This window comes from Bufo gargarizans, chromosome 7, assembly GCF_014858855.1.
Source record: "Bufo gargarizans isolate SCDJY-AF-19 chromosome 7, ASM1485885v1, whole genome shotgun sequence".
Classification (NCBI taxonomy): Eukaryota; Metazoa; Chordata; class Amphibia; order Anura; family Bufonidae; genus Bufo; species Bufo gargarizans.
This window is the reverse complement of record NC_058086.1, coordinates 137,310,091-137,329,653: the sequence shown is the minus strand read 5'-3', so window position 1 is coordinate 137,329,653 and position 19,563 is coordinate 137,310,091.

Sequence of the window (19,563 nt, the reverse complement as noted above, 5' to 3'; positions counted from 1 at the left end):
TTTCGCCCCTCCATCCGTGGGCCGCCCCTATTGTTCCCCCAGTCCCCTACACCTGATCAGCCTCCTGCCATATCAGTCAAGACTCAATATCTAATCCCTAACAGTGTCTAACCACTCCAGGGTTTCTCCAGGCGAGTAGAAAAACATTACAGTATCTCTGTATACTACTCTTAGCTTAGCCGGGTATAGCATAGAGTATTTGATGTTTCCATCCCGTAATCTTTTTTTAATGTCATAATACTCCCTACGCTTATTCTGAGTGTCTTTAGAAAAATCAGGGTATATCCGTATCATGTGGCCGTCCAGAGTTACCTCTGCCAATTCCCGCTTACGTCGAAGAACCCAATCTCTATCACTAGTCGATAGTATCCTAATTAGGAGGGGGCGAGGGGGGCCCCCCGGCGGGACCTTTTTTACAGGGACTCTGTGCGCTCTCTCTACACAAAATCCAGGAGTGTCTCCACAGGGTCCCAGCATTTCAATCAGCCATTTTTGCATAAATGCCGCGGGGTTCCCCCCCTCTACTCCCTCTGGGAGACCCAATATTCTAAGATTATTTCGGCGTGCTCTATCCTCCATATCGGTCAATTTTGTATTAATCTGTTTATTTTCCTTATCCAATTCATCTATTTTTTTTGACATTTGTCGCTGTTCTATTTGGACCTTGGATAGTTCGGTTTCAACTATTGAAACGCTAACCCTGATTTTATTCATGTCTTCTCTGATATGGGTAAGCTCAGTCTGTAATGTCTGTACTGTGCTGGCAACATCTAAAACCGATTGGTTGGTAGTCTGCACTGCCGATAATATGTCCACTAATTTATTCTCAATCATGTCAAATCGCACAGACTGCTCAATCTGTGCAGGCAGGTCTATTTGTGTCTCCACTGGTTCAGGTATTTTTTTCCCCCCCCTCTGTTTAGGTGGAGGCGATTTTAGATATTTATCCAATCTCGCCTGTGAACTATTCTCATCACCAGCCCTCGGGGATCCCATACCCCCAGATCTCCTATTATATTTAGGGGGCATAGTTCCAATATATAAGTCACGGATAATCCGTACAGGGAAAAAGAGAGGAAGGGTGGAAAGAGAAAAAGGCAGGCAATTCAAAGGGCGGACGCACTTATAATCTCGCCCCTTGACATGAATATCCTAGCACTGTACCCCTTTTTTTTTTTTTTTCTTTCTTTTTTTTTTTTTTTTTTTTTTTTTTTTTCCCTTTCCCTCCCCCTTCCCTCCCCTCTCTCTCCCACCTCCTACCTCCCCCCCTAAAGCATTAGTTTATCAAAGACCTTTTTAAAAGGGGTATAGATATAGACCGCTATTTAGAACATATATATATACATATACACATGAAATGACGACGGCAGTTATTAACGTAGCATTAAGCCCAGTGGGTACCTAGGTCTTGCAAAAGATCAAAAAAAAAAAAAAAAAAAAAAAAAGGGGGAGAGCAGGCGGAGGGAGGGCGCCTAATTATGTCAATAACACAAAAAAAGAAAAAAAAAAAAAAAAGGAGAGAGGAGAAAGCAGAAGTTAGTAAGTTAGTAAGGGGAAGAGGACACAGCTCCCCTCGTCACTCTCTGCGCATGTCAAGAGTTCGCCTAGTTATCATTTAACTGCCCAAAAATAGAGCGATGGGCCAGATGGACCATGTCCTTCCTTCCCCAGGATTTTCGGGATAATGGGCAATAGTCTCCAGTAGTCGCCAGAGGTTTATATCAGGGACAGTCCAGCAAATCCAATGTGTCGCCTCAGGGAGCCTCTATTGGCTTGTTGTAGGGAGAATGTCCAGCATGTCCAACATTCAGTATTGGCCCCCCATATTCTCCTATGATACACGTTTTTTTATTTTTTTTTTGCGGTAGTGTAATCAGTGCACATTCACTATAAAGGGGTATGTATATATTACAACCCTTGAACAATGGGGGAAACACATGAGGCCACAGAGTACCCCTATATCCCCTATATCCAGGAAGGGCAAAGGTTATTCCGGCTCTTATTCCCAAGCCGTCAGCCTCACCGAAGGCCACCACAGAGTCCTCCCCTATCGCCAATCAGCAGAGACACACCGGAGGCACACACCCGACCAGCGCGGCACCAGGGGGCAGCAAACAGAAGGTGAGTAAGAGAGCCGGGTCAGATGGATCGAATGGGGGGCGAGTTTCTATATACGCAGGGTAGGTTTACAAAACGCTAATTAGCAGGAGCGGATGTTAGTAGGTAAGCACAAAGGACCGATCTCACCGGATTTTCAGCCAGCCGGCCCGTCCAAGTGTGTCATCACCCTCCACCGCGTATGCCTCTCCACTGCGGATTTGTCTGCAGGCAGCGACCCCTTTCATTGTAACAGACGACTCCCAGTGCTCTTTCCACTCCAGCGTCAAAACAGGTATAGCGCCCAGGATCACATCGGGTCCATAGGGAGGGATACAGCTAACTGCTATCGCCCGGTAGCTTGGCAGACATCAATGGCTCCCAGCTCAGTTCAACAGACCGCGCTGAAGAGAGGCAGGGCAGGTGCAAGAACCACACGCCGAGACGCCAGGTCAGGGCGGGCGAACAAGGGGGCGGTACCCATACGGACGTGCAGCACGTCTACGTAGCTTCTCTGCTACGTCATGCTGTCTGTGCTGATCGGGGTTATGCAGTGTTAATATAGCAGTTTGTTGCATTGTACTGCTACGTTAATAAAGCAGCTAGTTGCAATATATTTCTGTGTTAATGTAGCAGTTAAATTGAATGCATTATACTGCTGCATTAATATACCAGTTAAAGAGTAACTAAACGTCTAATCAAGCTTTTGTTTTAATGTCCCAAATGCCCTAAAAATAATCTTTCTAATATACTTTATTTATTGATTCAGAATTTTTACTAAAGATATTCCCCCTAAAGCCCTGATTTCCTGCACGCTTTAAATTCACTCTTCTGGCACATCGCTGAATTGTCAGCGGTGCAGGGAGTACGGACTGTGCACTCTATCAATGGGGCTGCAGAGAACGGAGTACGGGCAGGAGCACACATTGCTGCTCCTGCCTGTGCCCTCCGAGGTTTTCTAAATTCTGGCATTAAGCTAAAAAGCTGACATGCAGGATTTTTAGTTTAGGCTACTTTCACACTAGCGTTTTCGGGTACTAGCGTTTTCGGGTATTGAGATCCGTCATAAGGGCACAATAGCGGAAAAAAACGCTTCAGTTTTGTCCCAATTCATTGTCAATTGGGACAAAACTGAACAGAATGGAATGCTCCAAAATGCATTCCGTTCTGTTTAGTTGCGTTCCCATACTGGAGAGCAAACCGCAACATGTTGTAGTTTGATTTCCGTCCTGGGATGCGGAGCAAGACCCCCAATGCAAGTCAATGGGGACGGATACGTGGATACGTTTTCTCGGCCACAATCTGCCTTAATAGAAAACATATCCATCCTCCATTGACTTTCAATGAGTTCATGACGGATCCGTCTTGGCAATGTTAAAGATAATACAACCGGATCAGTTCATAACAGATGCAGATCCTGCCGATCCAGTAAAAATGCTAGTGTGAAAGTAGTCTTAGCGAGGCAGGGACAGGCAGAAGTCCGCTCCGCTAAGTTAATCCTGGCACAGCACATTGTTACAGGGTACCCATGTGCTATGCCATTTAGTAAACCTTGGGGGGCACAGGCCGGAGCAGCAATGTGTGCTCCTGCCCGCACTCCATTCTCTGCAGCTCCATTGATAGAGTGCCCAGTCCATAGTCAGCGATGTTGAGAATAGTGAATTTAAAGAGCGCAGGAAATCAGGCCTTTGGGGGGTATCTTTAGTAAAAATAAAAAATCAATAAATAAAGTACATTAGAAAAAATATTTTTAGAGCATTTGGGACAATAAAAAAAACTGATTAAAAGTTTAGTTACTCTTTAAATTAAACAAAGTATACTGCAGCATTAATAAAGCAGTTATGTGAAATATACTGTTGCATTAATATACAAGTTACTATATTTTTCTCTTTATAAGACGCACTGGACTATAAGGTACACCCCAGGTTTCGACAACAAAAAATGAGAAAAAATATTTTCTTGATCTTCTTTGAAAGGAATGTGTATTACTAAAGTGGAGCGGTCAAAGTCAGTAACTTTATGGTGTAGCGTGGGGGGAGGGAAAAGTTTTGGTCAGCTCCTTACCCTTAGTATGTCATCTGCTGACCATTGTAACAACCAGCAATGGTGCATTAAAAGTACCTATCCAAATAAATGTGTCTCCTGTCATTGCTCTGTTCTGTCCTCCCATGCTTCTTGCTCTGCTAGATTATTTTTAAGTATTTGTCTGCAACACACACAGTTCTGACAAGCACACAGTCTTGCTATACAGACACTGCACTGCCATACACAGATACGGCTTTGCAACACACAGATACTGCTCTGCTATACATAAACAGCTCTACTACACACTCATACAGCTCTGCTACACCTATTCAGCTTTGCTACAACCATACTGCTCTTCTACACCCATACAGCTCTCCTACACACATACAGCCTTTTCTACACACATACAGTTATTTTACACAAATACAGCCCTATCACACACATATAGCCCTGCTACACACATACAGCCCTGCTACACCTATACAGTTCTGCTACACCCAGGCAGCTCTGCTGCACACATGGAGTTCTGTTGCACACATACAACTCTTCTGCACCCATACAGTTCTGCTACACACATACTGCCCTGCTACACACATACAGCTCTGATACACACATACAGTTCTGTTACACACATATAGCTCTACTGCATCCATACAGCTCTGCTACACACGTACGCACACTTATCATTTTAATAAAAACTCACATTTCCCTGTTCTAGTGCCAGCTGTATAGAACTTATTTTATCGCTCCTCCCATTGATGATATCATCAAAGGTCCTTAAGCTTTACTTAGTGTTTTCATTTCCTTTTAGTACAGCCGTAGGACCTTCCTTCTCATGTGCTCTTCTGCTGATCACACAGATCGGTGTCGGCAGGGAGAGAGAAGTGTGTGCAGATGCACTGCTCTCTCACTGATTGGGCAAAGTGCTGTATGTTTGCTCTGCCGGATCATTAGGTCAGCAGTCAGGGGGTCTGGTAATGCTGGATGTCCCTGACTGCAGTTTATAAGATGCAGGCACTTTTTAGCAACATTTTTTTCTTGCTAAAAAGTGTGTCTTATAAAGTGAAAAATACAGGAAATTCAACACTTTATACTGTTGCATTAATATACCAGTTAAATTCAAGGCGCTGCACGGCTGTGTTAATATCTCAAGTTCAACAAATCATATTGCAGTGTTAATATACCAGTTGCATTATACTGCTGTGTTAATATATAACTTAAATTTTACACATTATATTACTGTGTTAATACAGCAGTTACGGTAGTTGCATTTTACTGCTTCGTTAATATACCAGTTAAATTCAACGCATTATACTGCTGTGTTAATATAGCAGTTTGTTGCATTATAGTTCTGTGTTGATATACAAGTTAAAATCAGTGCATTAAACTGTATTAATATACCATTGTAAATTGTCAATACCAGTATGTAGTGTGTTTGTAGAAGTAGAGGGACGTTTAATTGTGTTATTAGTGTTCCAAACCTGTAAATTGGGATTGTTGAAATAGGCCTCATAATAAAATGTCTGGTAAATGACAGTGGAAAATGAATATGCAAATACCCATACTTAGTCATCTGTGAGTCAGAATGTGGGTGGCCGTAGTAGTGCAAACAGCAGTAGCAGCACCAGCTGTCTGACCAGTAGTAGTAGAATTGGCAGCAAGCCACAGTTCTCCCTTGCTTCAGATAGGCACTATATCATTATTGAAGGCAAATGATATCATTGTAGACTGGATGGCTAACTCCTCTTCCTAGTCACCACAGAATGATGTTAAAGTAATTTCTGGATCTGACACTGTGCGTTTAAGCAAGGGCTCAACACATTCTTCATGTTTCAGCTACTTGCAGCACCAGAGAAACCTTTCACTTGCATCGTCTCTGTCTTCACTGCTGCCTCCTAGAGGGTCATCTTCTTTCTCCTTTGAAATGGCAACATGTGCTATGGAAGATACTCAATATAATTTCCCTGTTAATATCTTCTATGAAAACAGTCAGCACTTGGACAGCCATGAGGAGGAGGTTCAGGTGGAAGCAGGAGATCTGAAGATGCAAAAGCATAGCTTTGTTGGTGGTAGTGGTAGTAGTAGTAGTGACACTTGTAGTTATGCTGAAAAAAGCAAGGGTAGCCATGGTGACAGTGGTACCTGGGGCAAATACGGAGGAGGGAATCAGACAGGGGCCACAATGACAGTTCACAATCTGATAAAGGTGGAGGCGTGGATGAGGACCGTGATGATGATTGTGTGTTGGACAGGGCATGGGAGCCAGATCAAGGTGCTAAGGAGCAGGTGACATAAGAGGGAGTGGTGGCCCCTGTGTCAATAAAGAGCACAGGCAATGTAAGGCTAAAACTTCCAAAAAAGGCAAGGGCCAGATCTACTTCTATTGTGGTCAGCTTGGCTGTTGCTAACTATAAGCGAGTACATCCCCTATGGCAGTTTTTCTCCACAGGGCCAGCAGACAAAGTCGTGTGAAAGAGCTGTAGGATGAAAATGAGCAAACACCACAGCTCTATTGCAGCACACAAAGTGGAATCATCAGGTCCTGTGGGAAACTAGAACTGGTCTGTAATCGGAACAAGACTGTCCTCCTTCTGCTGGTCTAGGCGAGAATAGACACACAGTGGATCAGTTGCTAGAGTACATCAAGCAGCAAATATCCCCCTGCCTGGCTCCCTGCCAGCTCCAACTGGTCAAGATGTTCAACAAAAATGGCAGGAGCATCATGGCCATATTGCATTTAGGGAGAATAAGGTTTCTTTCACACGGGCGTCGCAGGCCAGACAAGATGCGGGTGCGTTGTGGGAAAATGCGTGATTTTTCAGCGCGAATGCAAAGCGTTTTAATGCGTTTTGCACGCGCGTGAGAAAAATCGGCATGTTTGGTACCCAGACCCGAACCCAGACTTCTTCACAGAAGATTTTATTATTTTCCTTATAACATGGTTATAAGGGAAAATAATAGCATTCTTCAATGCTTAGCAAAATAGTGATAGACCATGTGAATGACCATGTGATGAGCACAGTGACGTCACCAAAGGTCCTTTAGCCAGGTCCTGAAGAAAGTAGAAAGAAGAGGAGATCCGCTATGCGACCAAGTGAATGGGGTAAGTTAATTTTTTAAATTATTTTTAGCCCCTCAATGGACATTTTACTAAGCATTCTGTATTAAGAATACTATTATTTTCCCTTATAACCATGTTATAAGGGAAAATAAAAAAGGTCGGGTCCCCATCCCTAGCAACCATGCGTGAAAATCGCATCGCATCCGCACTTGCTTGTGAATGCTTATGATTTTCACGCAGCCCCATTCACTTCTATAGGGCCTGCGTTGCGTGAAAAATGCACAATATAGAGCTTGCTGTGACTTTCACGCAACGCACAAGTGATGCGTGAAAAAAAAATGCTCAGGTACACAGCCCCCGGATTCAGTGCGGGTGCAATGTGTTCACCTCACGCATTGCACCCGCGCAGAATTCTCGCCCGTGTGAAAGGGGCCTAACAAATGCTTTTTGCATGGCACACTTGACACATTTAGTCCTTGTATTTCAACCTTTCATGGCAAGCAGCTCCCTCCTGGGTTTTCTGCAGTAGAATAGCCTGCCATTGCAGTTCTTGATTTGCAACCTTCCAACTTGCTGGAATTCCACTGGAGCATCTCTATGTTTTATTTAATAATGAATCAGGTCACCACAGCATGGAGAATGTGTTGTTTTGAGGTCAGGCTGTGGCAGCTCATAGACAGGTGTCTCAAAAATCAGGTCCTTCAACGAGGCCACAAGATTTGTTGGTAAGGACAACTGTGGCATCAACAATGTAATTTCACTGATATTTATCTTACTGCAGACTTATCTTCTGGACATCCTGCAGCTGTTGGGGACCCGCACTTATGGAGGAGGAAGTGGTGGAGAGAATGAGGATCTACGAGTGGAGAAGCAGGAGGAGGAGTCGCTTGTGCAGAAGGAAGATGACCAATCATGATGACCAATCATTTCAGTAAGGGTGGTGCCAAAAAGAACTGGGTCCTCAGGCACGCTGGCGAGAATGGCAAGCTATATGATTGCTTACTTACGTACTTACAGGTGTGTTTTATGATGATTACCGGATAGCCATGCTTTTAGATCCTAGATACTCGAAGCAAAATGGGGGAATGTTCTCTTTTTTCCAAATGGGAAGCAAAATTACCAGAATATACTGTGTACACAACCTTCTACAGATTTCAGTGAGCTAATACCTGCTCCCCACATATATGATAAGGAGGCCCCTATGAACCCCCTCCTTCCTCATTGAGTCACCAACTTTTCACTATTAGAACAACCAGGTTCAGTCCTTCCTGGACTGTGGCCTTTTTCTGAAACATACCATGCTACCTGACCCCATATAATTCTGGGCAGGCAGATTGTAAAAGTGGCCAGAACTGGCCCAGTTTGCTTTCATACCCAAATGGACAAAGTTGTCCTCCACCATAGACAAAATTTCACTTTTGTCAAAATGAATAAGACATGGATCTGTGAGGATTTTCAGATACCTCTGGTTAAGGTTGACGAATAGATCTGCCATTGTTGACATCCGCTATTTGTCACCCACCCCATCATGCCACAGCCACTGTATGCTTGCCTACCATCATGTTCCGTACAATCCTACTCACCCTACTGCCACTACCATTACCCCTAAACAGCTGCCACTACTAATACCCCAACACAGTTACACACATCTACTGCCTTGTCTGTTCCATATTGTGCTGTTACTGCTGCCACTACTATTGGTGTCACATGCTACATTTACCCCTACAATCCTTTCCATATCCACACTGTACTATTGCTAATCCCAAATAAAAGGGATAATTTTTCCCAGCTTGTTCTGAACAAGCCACTATTTCTTCTGATATTAACATTTATATGTGTATAAACCGTGGGAGGCATAATATTTGAATGTTTGTTTAGAACAAAATGAGCCACTGTTTCTTCTAACTCATGTGTGTGCATCTGCACCCTGATAAGGCATCATTTTTTAACCGCATATTAGGAACAAGCCACAGTTTTTTTTAGATAACACTGTGTATATTTAAACACCATCTGCCCTCCCAATAGGGGACACAGTTTTAGAACTTTTTTTATTTTAAAAAGCATAATTCATGCGACTGCACAGTATCAACCATGTGTTTACTCATAGCTATATACATGTTTAATGTGAATGGGAGCTGAGCTGAAATATACTGATGCTTGACACTACACAGTGTGTAGAGCCTTCTGTTTCTAATCCGTATACTGTATAGTTTCTGGCACCACAGCTGCCTGAAACAGCTGAATGGTGGAGGTGCTGGGTGTCAGACCCCCACTGATGTGATATTGATTACCTCTTCTGAGAATAGGTCATCAATGTCTGTAGAATGGACAGTGTTTAACCATATCTCCATTAACTGAATCAGTAGCAGAGTAGCAGCTCACCTGGCTGTAGACTATACATTGAAGCCAGACATAGCAACATGGTGGTTAGGCTAGGCAAGGGCAACATCTACTTGAAGTTTGTATGTTCTCCAGTGCTTGCATAGGTATTCTGTGGGTACTCTGATTTACTCCCACACTCCAAAGACATTCTGATAAGGAATTTGGATTGTGAGCTTCACTGGGAATACGTGATGATAATGTCTGTAAAGTGCTGCAGAATATGGCAGTACATAAGCAAATAATTCAATAGATAAAAATAGCAAGCGTTAGCCAGGCATCTGGTTATCTTTTCGAGATTTGTCTAATTTTAATAGGTGATAAAAACCTGCACAGAGATGTGGTCTCCACAGGGACTACAATGTTGTTATTGGGGACCTAAGACCTCCTGTCAGCGGTTGCAAGGAGTGTAGTAGTGTCAGGCAGCGCCTGATTTTGTTCTTTGATATTAGTCCATTGATCTTTCATATAGACCATTGAAACCAGGAGCAGGGAAGACACAGGCTCAGCTATCAGATGGGAGGGAGCAAGCAGCTACAATTTTCTTAGATTAGCCCTTTTCCGTGAAATTTCACAATGTTGCATGGATCAGTCATCACCAGCTCGTCTATTTTATGACTATTCTCTTTAATTGACTAGCTGCCCATCTAGCTCCTTTTACAGGCATCTTCAGTGTGGTATGCAGTAATGGGTTACATGTTAATTCACTTTTCATAAAATCATAATGAATAATTTGTCGAACCAATAAAAATCCCTCTATTGTTCCGCTGTATATAAGCTTTTCCAGCATCCACCGTATAATAGTTTATATTATTAAAACCTGCTGTTTTTCCCTGCAATAAAACACCTCTCAGAAGTAGTTAACTCATTTTACTTGGCAGCCAATTTGTGAGGGCTTATAATTCGGTGTCCCTGTTATCTGTTAGGCAGCATTTTTCCTCCAATTATTCGTAATAACTATAAAAACTAGAATTGTGCCCGAGAGACCTCTGCACAGCTAATTAAAAAAATATATATGGTAAAATATATTGTAACACTTAGCTATGATTTGCTACAAAGAGCAGAAGTAAATTCACATGATAGCCTCAGGCTCTGGCTCTATAGTGGACAGACATGCTGTTGCATTATGTGCTTGCTTTCTAGTGTAAATGGACGGCAAATATGTCATTAAGGCCTCATGCACACAACTGTATGTATTTTGTGGTCCGCGCAGGGGCGTTGCTAGGGTCTGAAGACATCCGGGGCACGAGCCCACGTGAAACCACGCCCCATCCCATGAAGCCATGCCCCCATCCCATGAAGCCACATCCCATCCCATGAAGCCACGCCCTCATCGTCACAAAAAAAAAGGGGGGGCCTTCACAGTAGTTATTAACCCTTTTCAGCAGTCCCCCCTTAAGTGAATGAGGAACTGCTGAATGGGGTTAATAACTACAGTGAAGGGCCTAGCCATCTGGGCAACCCCATAGATCATCTATAACAGTTCCATCCATAGCTCCCCCTCCCTTCCCATAACAGTCCCATCCATAGCTCCCCCTCCCTCCCCGTAACAGTGCCATCCATAGCTCCCCCTCCCTCCCCATAACAGTGCCATCCATAGCTCCCCCTCCCTCCCCATAACAGTGCCATCCACAGATCCCCCTCCCTCCCCATAACAGTGCCATCCATAGCTCCCCCTCCCTCCCCATAACAGTGCCATCCATAGCTCCCCCTCCCTCCCCATAACAGTGCCATCCATATCTCCCCCTCCCTTCCCATAACAGTGCCATCTACAGATCCCCCTCCCTCCCCATAACAGTGCCATCCACAGATCCCCCTCCCTTCCTATAACAGTGCCATCCACAGATCCCCCAGCCCTCCCTATAACAGTGCCATCCACAGATCCCCCAGCCCTCCCTATAACAGTGCCATCCACAGATCCCCCAGCCCTCCCTATAACAGTGCCATCCACAGATCCCCCTCCCTCCCCATAACAGTGCCATCCATAGCTCCCCCTCCCTCCCCATAACAGTGCCATCCATAGCTCCCCGTCCCTCCCCATAACAGTGCCATCCATAGCTCCCCCTCCCTTCCCATAACAGTGCCATCCACAGATTCCCCAGCCCTCCCTATAACAGTGCTATCCACAGATCCCCCTCCCTCCCCATAACAGTGCCATCCACAGATCCCCCTCCCTTCCTATAACAGTGCCATCCACAGATCCCCCAGCCCTCCCTATAACAGTGCCATCCACAGATCCCACTCCCTCCCCATAACAGTGCCATCCATAGCTCTCCCTCCCTCCCCATAACAGTGCCATCCATAGCTCTCCCTCCCTCCCCATAACAGTGCCATCCATAGCTCCCCCTCCCTTCCCATAACAGTGCCATCCACAGATCCCCCTCCCTCCCCATAACAGTGCCATCCACAGATCCCCCTCCCTTCCTATAACAGTGCCATCCACAGATCCCCCAGCCCTCCCTATAACAGTGCCATCCACAGATCCCCCAGCCCTCCCTATAACAGTGCCATCCACAGATTCCCAAGCCCTCCCTATAACAGTGCCATCAACAGATCCCTCTCCCTCCACATAACAGTGCCATCCACCACAGATCCCCTTCCCCTCAACATTATTTAAAATTGTAATCCTTTAACTTAATTTGCTGATAGTGATGTTGAATGATTTACTCAGTCAGAGAGTCTCCCACAGCTAGTCAGCTCCAGCCTCCAGGCAGTGCGGGCGGTGCTCACTCACTGATGTCACACGCCTGCATCGCCTAGTGGGAGGAGCAGGCGCCTGACGTCAGTGAGCAAGCACCGCCCCCCACTGCCTGCTGTTACCGGCGGAGGAGGAGCTGCAGTAGGAATCACCTGCGGGCTGCAGCATCTTCGGATAATCTTTCAAGTTAAGTCTGCAGTTGCACTCTGCAGGTCCAGGATTAGGACATGAACGGCGAGGCCGGTGTAGCGCAGGAGAGTCAATGCGCCGGCCCTGCCAGCAATTCATTTGGGGCACTGGTCAAAACATCCGGGGCTCAAGCCCCGAATGTTTTGACCTAACGACGCCCCTGGGTCCGTGTTGGGTTGGTGCCATCATCCTCTCTCCATTCCCGGTCAGTATTTGCTTGGTTCATGCCTATCATGATCCATTATCCACCTTTGCAGCTAGGTTTGCACATTTATGGTGCACTTGGAGTGTGCCTTTGGAGACTCCATTTCTAGTCAATATGCAATGATATAAATGGGTATGGCAAGATGTTATGGCATGAGGTCAAGATAGGAGATATGACCACTATTTATACTTTTATATGTGGTTGCTACACAATATTTGTATTAAGCTTTTGGTGTGTAATCTCCCATTTGACTGTGCAAAACGAACCATAGGAGTTATTGGTGATGGAGGGATGGTGCTCTTATACTTGTCGCAGTATTTTCCTGCACTGCTACCACTATATGCATTTTAATATGCATTTAATTTTTCTTTTTAAACAATAAAGATTGAGTTTATACTATATGTGTGTAATATTACTATTTTTGGTTGTCCATTCAAGTGAATGTGGAATGCACACGGCCGATGCCTCGTGTATTTCGGCCCTGACGTATGCGGGCTGCAATATGGCAATAGAGGGGCAACGGTCGTGTGAACAAGCCCTTACTGAGTTAGCGCCGGGTTTCTGCTGGACAAAAACAATTTTTTGTCTGACCGAAACCTGACACTCATGCTGGAAAGCATAAGACTCCCTGACAAATCCCATTATAGTCAAAGGGGTCTGGTCATGAAGGGCAGTATCCAGCTTGGCTAGATCTGGTTTACTCCGGCAGGCTGTTTTCTGCTACAACAGCCTGCTGACTCAGTTAAACGGCGGTGTAATCCTAACCTGATTTTACAACCTGCCATTCACTACATTAAACAAGTATTGGCGTGTTGAGCAGCTCTACACAGGCTGTTGAGTTCCAAAAGCTTTAATTTTGTACTGCATGTCTCCTCTCATTTTAGGTTATAAAAAGTAATAAATCTAAGAACACCATTACTAGTTTAGTATATGTACATATGTATATAGGACCACTATACATTGGTATTAACCACTTGTCCATGTCATTTTCTACATAATAGACTCATTAATAATTCTGCTTTGTATTTGTATTCATGGACAGTGATCAGACTGAGGATCGGGATAATTATAGGTTCTTGATAATTCCCCTGGGTAAAGGTGCTGCCCTTCATCTGACAAACATGCAAGGTTGGTTGATTGCATCTTTCATGCTGCACATAACAACCTTGTTCGTCGGCAGAACATCTCTCTGTGTATACAGGGATGTGCTGTCAAAAACAAGGAAACTGTGTGGGATGGTCGACTGTAGTAATGATTGTTCAGCCCCCCCCCCTCCCCCTACAGTCCTGATCATTGCTTACATAAATGCAGTTTATGAACAGCAATGTTAAAGGGGATGTCCCATGAAAAATATCCTACAGCTTTCAAACCAGCACCTGGATCTGAATTCTTTTGTAATTTACCATAACCACTGAGTTCAATAGGATGCATCTGTATAGCGCCATCTGCTGTTTGTTCTTCTCTTATTTCTTTGCCCTGCTCACTGAGATGGCCGCACATGCTCAGTTTCATCCTTCATCTGCCTTCTGAGTTGTGATAGGAAAATCATGGACATACCCCATTATCTGCAGCCCAAAATACACTCCCCTTGGGCTCTTGGATTGGTATAAATGTAACAGAGCAATAAATGGGGAGATCTCTGGATCCATGAGGGGTATATGAACAGGTTCTGGCTTTGTTGGAAGGACATTCTCATGTACTATATGATACTGTAAAAAAAAACAGTGTACTAGCTCGTACGCGATGTGATACCTCTTGGCGCAAAACCACAATTGCGAGTGACGTCTTTTTAAAAGTTATTTATTCATTCAGGTGACAACGCGTTTCGGAGTGAGAGTACTCCTTTATCAAGTCTTTGGAGTCGGCTACACACACACAGGACCCGACACCAAGCATTTGGATCAGTCGTGCCAACTGTATGTACACGGCTCCAAAGACTTGATAAAGAAGTACTCTCACTCCGAAACGCGTTGTCACCTGAATAAATACATTTTAAAAAGACGTCACTCTCAATTGTGGTTTTGCGCCAAGAGGTATCACATCGTGTACGAGCTAGTACAGTTTTTTTTTACAGTATTCTACATCACTCTGGCAACTCCAAGGATTGAGAAGATACCGGCAGCATACCTCCTCCCGATCAACCCCCCCCCGCCTTTGCAAGTGTTGTACTGACATAAGCACAAACACCAGAAGGTGAGTATAACAACTGACACAGCACTCTCTCTAAATATGATACCCAAAATTTACTACCCTATGAGCGCCTTGTTTCCCGTTTTTTTTGCCAAATTTGATGTACTATATGATGTCGGTTTTTTATTTTTTACATTAATTATGGGTTTACCTCTTTAAGAATGAACATGGAAATGTGTGTTTATGATCAGGGGCCACTCTCTCTTCACATGTAAAAGGGCCTTAGGGCACTGCCATAAGAAGTTCAGTGGACAGGAAAACCATTGCGTCACCTTGTTACCATAAAAAGCTGATTTCAGAGGAAATAAGGATTGGACTCTTTGGATTTCAACACTCCTGCTCTTTTTATTATCAGAGGTGATAAGCTGCTGCCAGAAGTGTCTGGGAGCAGTTTATTCACCTCTACCTAATGGGAACACATGCATGCTTGGCTGAGCACAGCGTGCATGTATATGGGGACTGCCAGAAGAGACATCTGTTAGCCGAACTAGCTTTCTAATATGTATGGCCAGCTTTAGCTGTACACAGATTAGAGTAAGGCTGCAGCGGAGAATAACTCAAGGGAGTATGCATCATAGATGCAGGCCATGTAGCGTCTATAGAGTAGGGTTTTCAGCCTAGATGGACTGCACTCTTCATTTTTAGGGACAATGAAAACTTGTTCATAAATCCAATCTCCATAGACCCTAAACCATCTCTAATGTCCATGAAAAATGTATGGCACATGTTTTTTTGTGGACTTCACTGATGTGGCCACCTCAGATTTTTGAATCTTTTCCATCTCAGTTTTTTCTACAGTTATCAGTTTTCCTCTGTCTTAAAACAGTTATATATGCTACTCATGAGCTCCAGTGTTAACGAATAATACCATACCACCCAAAAAAATGTGCTAAAAGGCAACTCTCTGGTTAGTAGGATCATATGGCTGCAATTGGCATAAGCAGTGGGAGCATTTGTGATGTATATGGTGAATATAAACCAAAATATAGTCATGCTTGTGAGTACATTAAGTCCCCATGTTTTCTTAATATTGTGAAGGTATAAGCACTCTTCCAGAGATTTATTGAAGTACACTTGTAGTCCCCATATAGTGTGGGGATTTGCTCTGGTAGACAGGCTAGCGGACGCAGTATAGAGGCAACGATAACGTCCTTAACTTAAACAGTTAAGTGTTTATTCACACATAAGGATAAGCAAAACAAAAAGGCAGTTTCGAGGAAAACAGTCACCTTGAGTCTAGTGTTTGTTCACACCATGCAGCAATGCAGAAGTCCTTGGACATAGCAGAAACCACCTTCTCTCACGCAAACAAGGTAGCAGGCCTTTACCCAAGCCCAAACTCCCAGGTCCCAACACAGAGACTGTAAGGGAGGAGTAAATTCCTACCACCTGACAGTGCTGCCTGTGTTTTATAGCCAAAACCAAGACCCAGCCTGGAACGTGGAGAGATGCCACCCACCCTGCACTTTGGTTGCTCCCAGTAAGAGCCAGCCCGGATCGGCTTTACAGCCATACTAAATAGCAAAACCATGTCACCCAGCACTAGCTGCCGCTGACACATGAAATTACCGGCTCTTACCTCACCGAGGCCAGGAATCTCAGTGACACCTACCTTCCGTAAATGACGGACCCTTGTGCCTTCCTACAATAGTTATTGTATTATATTATTGCGTATTTTATTGTATGCTTTTGCAAGGAATGTATCACGACCGGCGTGCCGATCACATACGTGACGGAAAGGGAGGGAAAAGGGAAGGCCCTGTCCAAGGGAGAGATGCTGACCCCTAACTCACCTTGAGGCTTGCACCTGACTGACCTGAAGTCCCTAGACAGGTTTTTCACCCGTACGCCGATCACGTGCCTAAACCCTGGCTTTCCTTAAGATGAGCCCTAAGTAATGAATAGGGTGGTGGGAACACTAGTCCGCACCACTAACACTAAAGGAAAACACCAGGGAGAGGACAGACAATACTGACGAAACATATAATCCCAGGTGGGCGACAACAGTGAACAACAAAAGACCAACAGGAATCCGGAGGGTAATGCTCTGGTACGACAACCAGGAATAACAGCTACACAGCTCTAATGGGTCAGTAAAGAAGTCCAGGCAGGAAGCTCTATATCTGGCAACCAGAGAAGTGGGAGAAGGGACTATAAGGAGGTTGGGAGTGCCGGACAAGAAACAGCTGAGGAGAAGGAGCTACGGATCCCTGAGTGAGACAAAAAGAATTGCAAGGCAAACACAGAAAGCTACCATTAAGTAACAGCGCGATCTCTAGACATAGAGCGCACAGCCACCTGCTGCGACTTCCTGACCCCGGGTATAACGGAGTAAGACGTAGCTCTTGACACCCTCGTGACAGAATGGTTGGCGAATTTTGGCAAGGAACAGGGTTAATCATCCTGTTCCTTCCCTCTTGATAAAAATAGGAGGAGGGAGTTCCTGTTCAGAGACAGAAAGGAGAGGAAGCACATTGCAGAGCTCCTGCTCATATTGCAGATCTCCAGAGAAAGTTACTCAAACCTGCCTCAAGTAAAGTCTTGAGATGCTAGACAGCAGAGTGAACGGCTACAACCAGCATTATAGATACTGCTACAAACTGAAGGATTATGACTGAGACACCCCCCAACCAGTACATTTTCTAGGCTAGTACCCCCTCCCCTAACTGCTAAATTGCCTCCATACAACCTGCCTCCATAATCCTTACTGATGCCAGAGAAGTTTTACACTTGAAATCTGCTGCTACCAAATATATTTGAAGTTCTGCATTGCACTTAGTAAAAAGACTTTGTTAAAGGGGCTCTCTGAGAATAAAAAAAAATGAAAATATAATATTTTAATATAAAAGTAATATTTAAGTATTTTAATTTTCTAAATTTCTGGAGAACCCCTTAAGTTTAAATCTGGCCTCATTCTTCAATACTACCACTGCACCGATCCCCATGAATCGATGGCATGAGGGCGTACACTGTGACCCCGCACTTTATCAGGGCTACTACCACTCCCATCCTCTGCACCTGCTCCTCCGGGGCTCGCTGCACACTCAAGTGCAGTGGAATAAAATGCACTGAATTTATTATGAGGCACACACTTCTTAATAAATTTGGAAAATCGTATGCTGTCCTAAAGACAGAAAATGAAATGTGTGCCTGCTTTAAGCACACAGAGATTTGCGTCAAAATTTGCTCTACTTTCTGTCTCTAATGGGGTTGTGCCATATCAGATTTTGATGGTATATCACTAGGAACTAAAATCCCCTTACTTCATAGGATGGGTGCACAGTAGCCTTTTTCATTTGATCTGTATATTCTAATATAGAGGTCCCACCAGCTCATTACTAGAGATAAGCACTTCAATGCTAAATGAATCACAGTTGACCCAAATTTTGAAAAAAAAATGCAGTGGATCCAAATTCAAATATTTGATGATTCGATTCCGGGAATAGGAATATTGGAGAGAAAGATAGTATAAAATTGCTAATAAATTTTTAAAAAGTGTGAGACTAGTGAGAAAAAAAATGAATCATAGGAGACTTTCGAGAGCCACATATATTTTCAGGTCAATTGGAGCACAGTCCATTCAGATAGAATTGATTATTTGGACCTGAATCTGTCTTTTGAATCAAACCTGATTTGAATTTTGAGCAATTTGCCTATTAACTCTTCAGAATGCTGTCAGGTGGTGAAGTTATGGTCTTTTGTTCTGCCTCGTTATGTCTCCCAATGGGGTTGGTAATGAAAGTAATTTTTCACAGTTTGAGTTTTTCTTCATACTTTTATCATTACTTTTTGGGGGTTACTAATTTGCCCTACAAGATCTCTTTTGTGATTGCATAATCTCTAATTATGATTCAGGTTTATTTGAGCTGCTGCCTTTTTGGCCCTATACTCCTTTGTCCCAGGCACTACCTCTATATTGACTTTTAATATTTTCAACTGTGATGGCATCATGTCAAATGTGTTATATGCATTAGTAAGTATATTGTTTATGTGCTGATTATTTTGGTGTATATATCATCATTCTTTATCTATATTTATTATATGGCGGGAATAGGTGTTTTGTATTATTATATGATATATGGTCAGAATTTAGGATTAAGTATTTTTGGTGTCAGTGAATTTCTGGTGCTAATGTTTACAGTCATATAATAGTTCAACTTTGGTGGTATGGAAAAAAAAAGTCAATGGTTGCCCATAGCAACAGAGTAACTAAAAAGATATGTGTATTCTTGTAAGAGAGGCAGTGGCATTTCCAACATGCTTACATGCAGAGCTACTATATAGAACTGGTGTTTACAACTATTTGGTCACTATTAGTGATGAGCGAACTTATGAAAAGTTCGATTCAGCTGCTTTGCCGAATTTCACAAAGAAGTTTGATTCGTGGTGAATAACTTCATCACAAAGTGCATTCCCTTGTATGTAGTGAGTGCAATGGTGGGGAGTAGCGTGCCGCCCACCGTCATTTAACCACTCATCGCTGATTGCAGCATCTGATGCTACAATTGAAGCCTTTCGGGGGTTAATTAGGTTAAAAAAATACATATCTTATCCATTTGCTAGCGGAGAGGCCATCGCGGCCATCTTGAGTCAAGACACTGTACAAATTCTCATGCAGTTACGTAATGGTGTAATCACGCCTGGCCAGCGCGCTGGAATGGCGACATGACATGTCACCCCGCGTGAGATGAGGTATGGCTTTTTTTCACCGTCATTTCA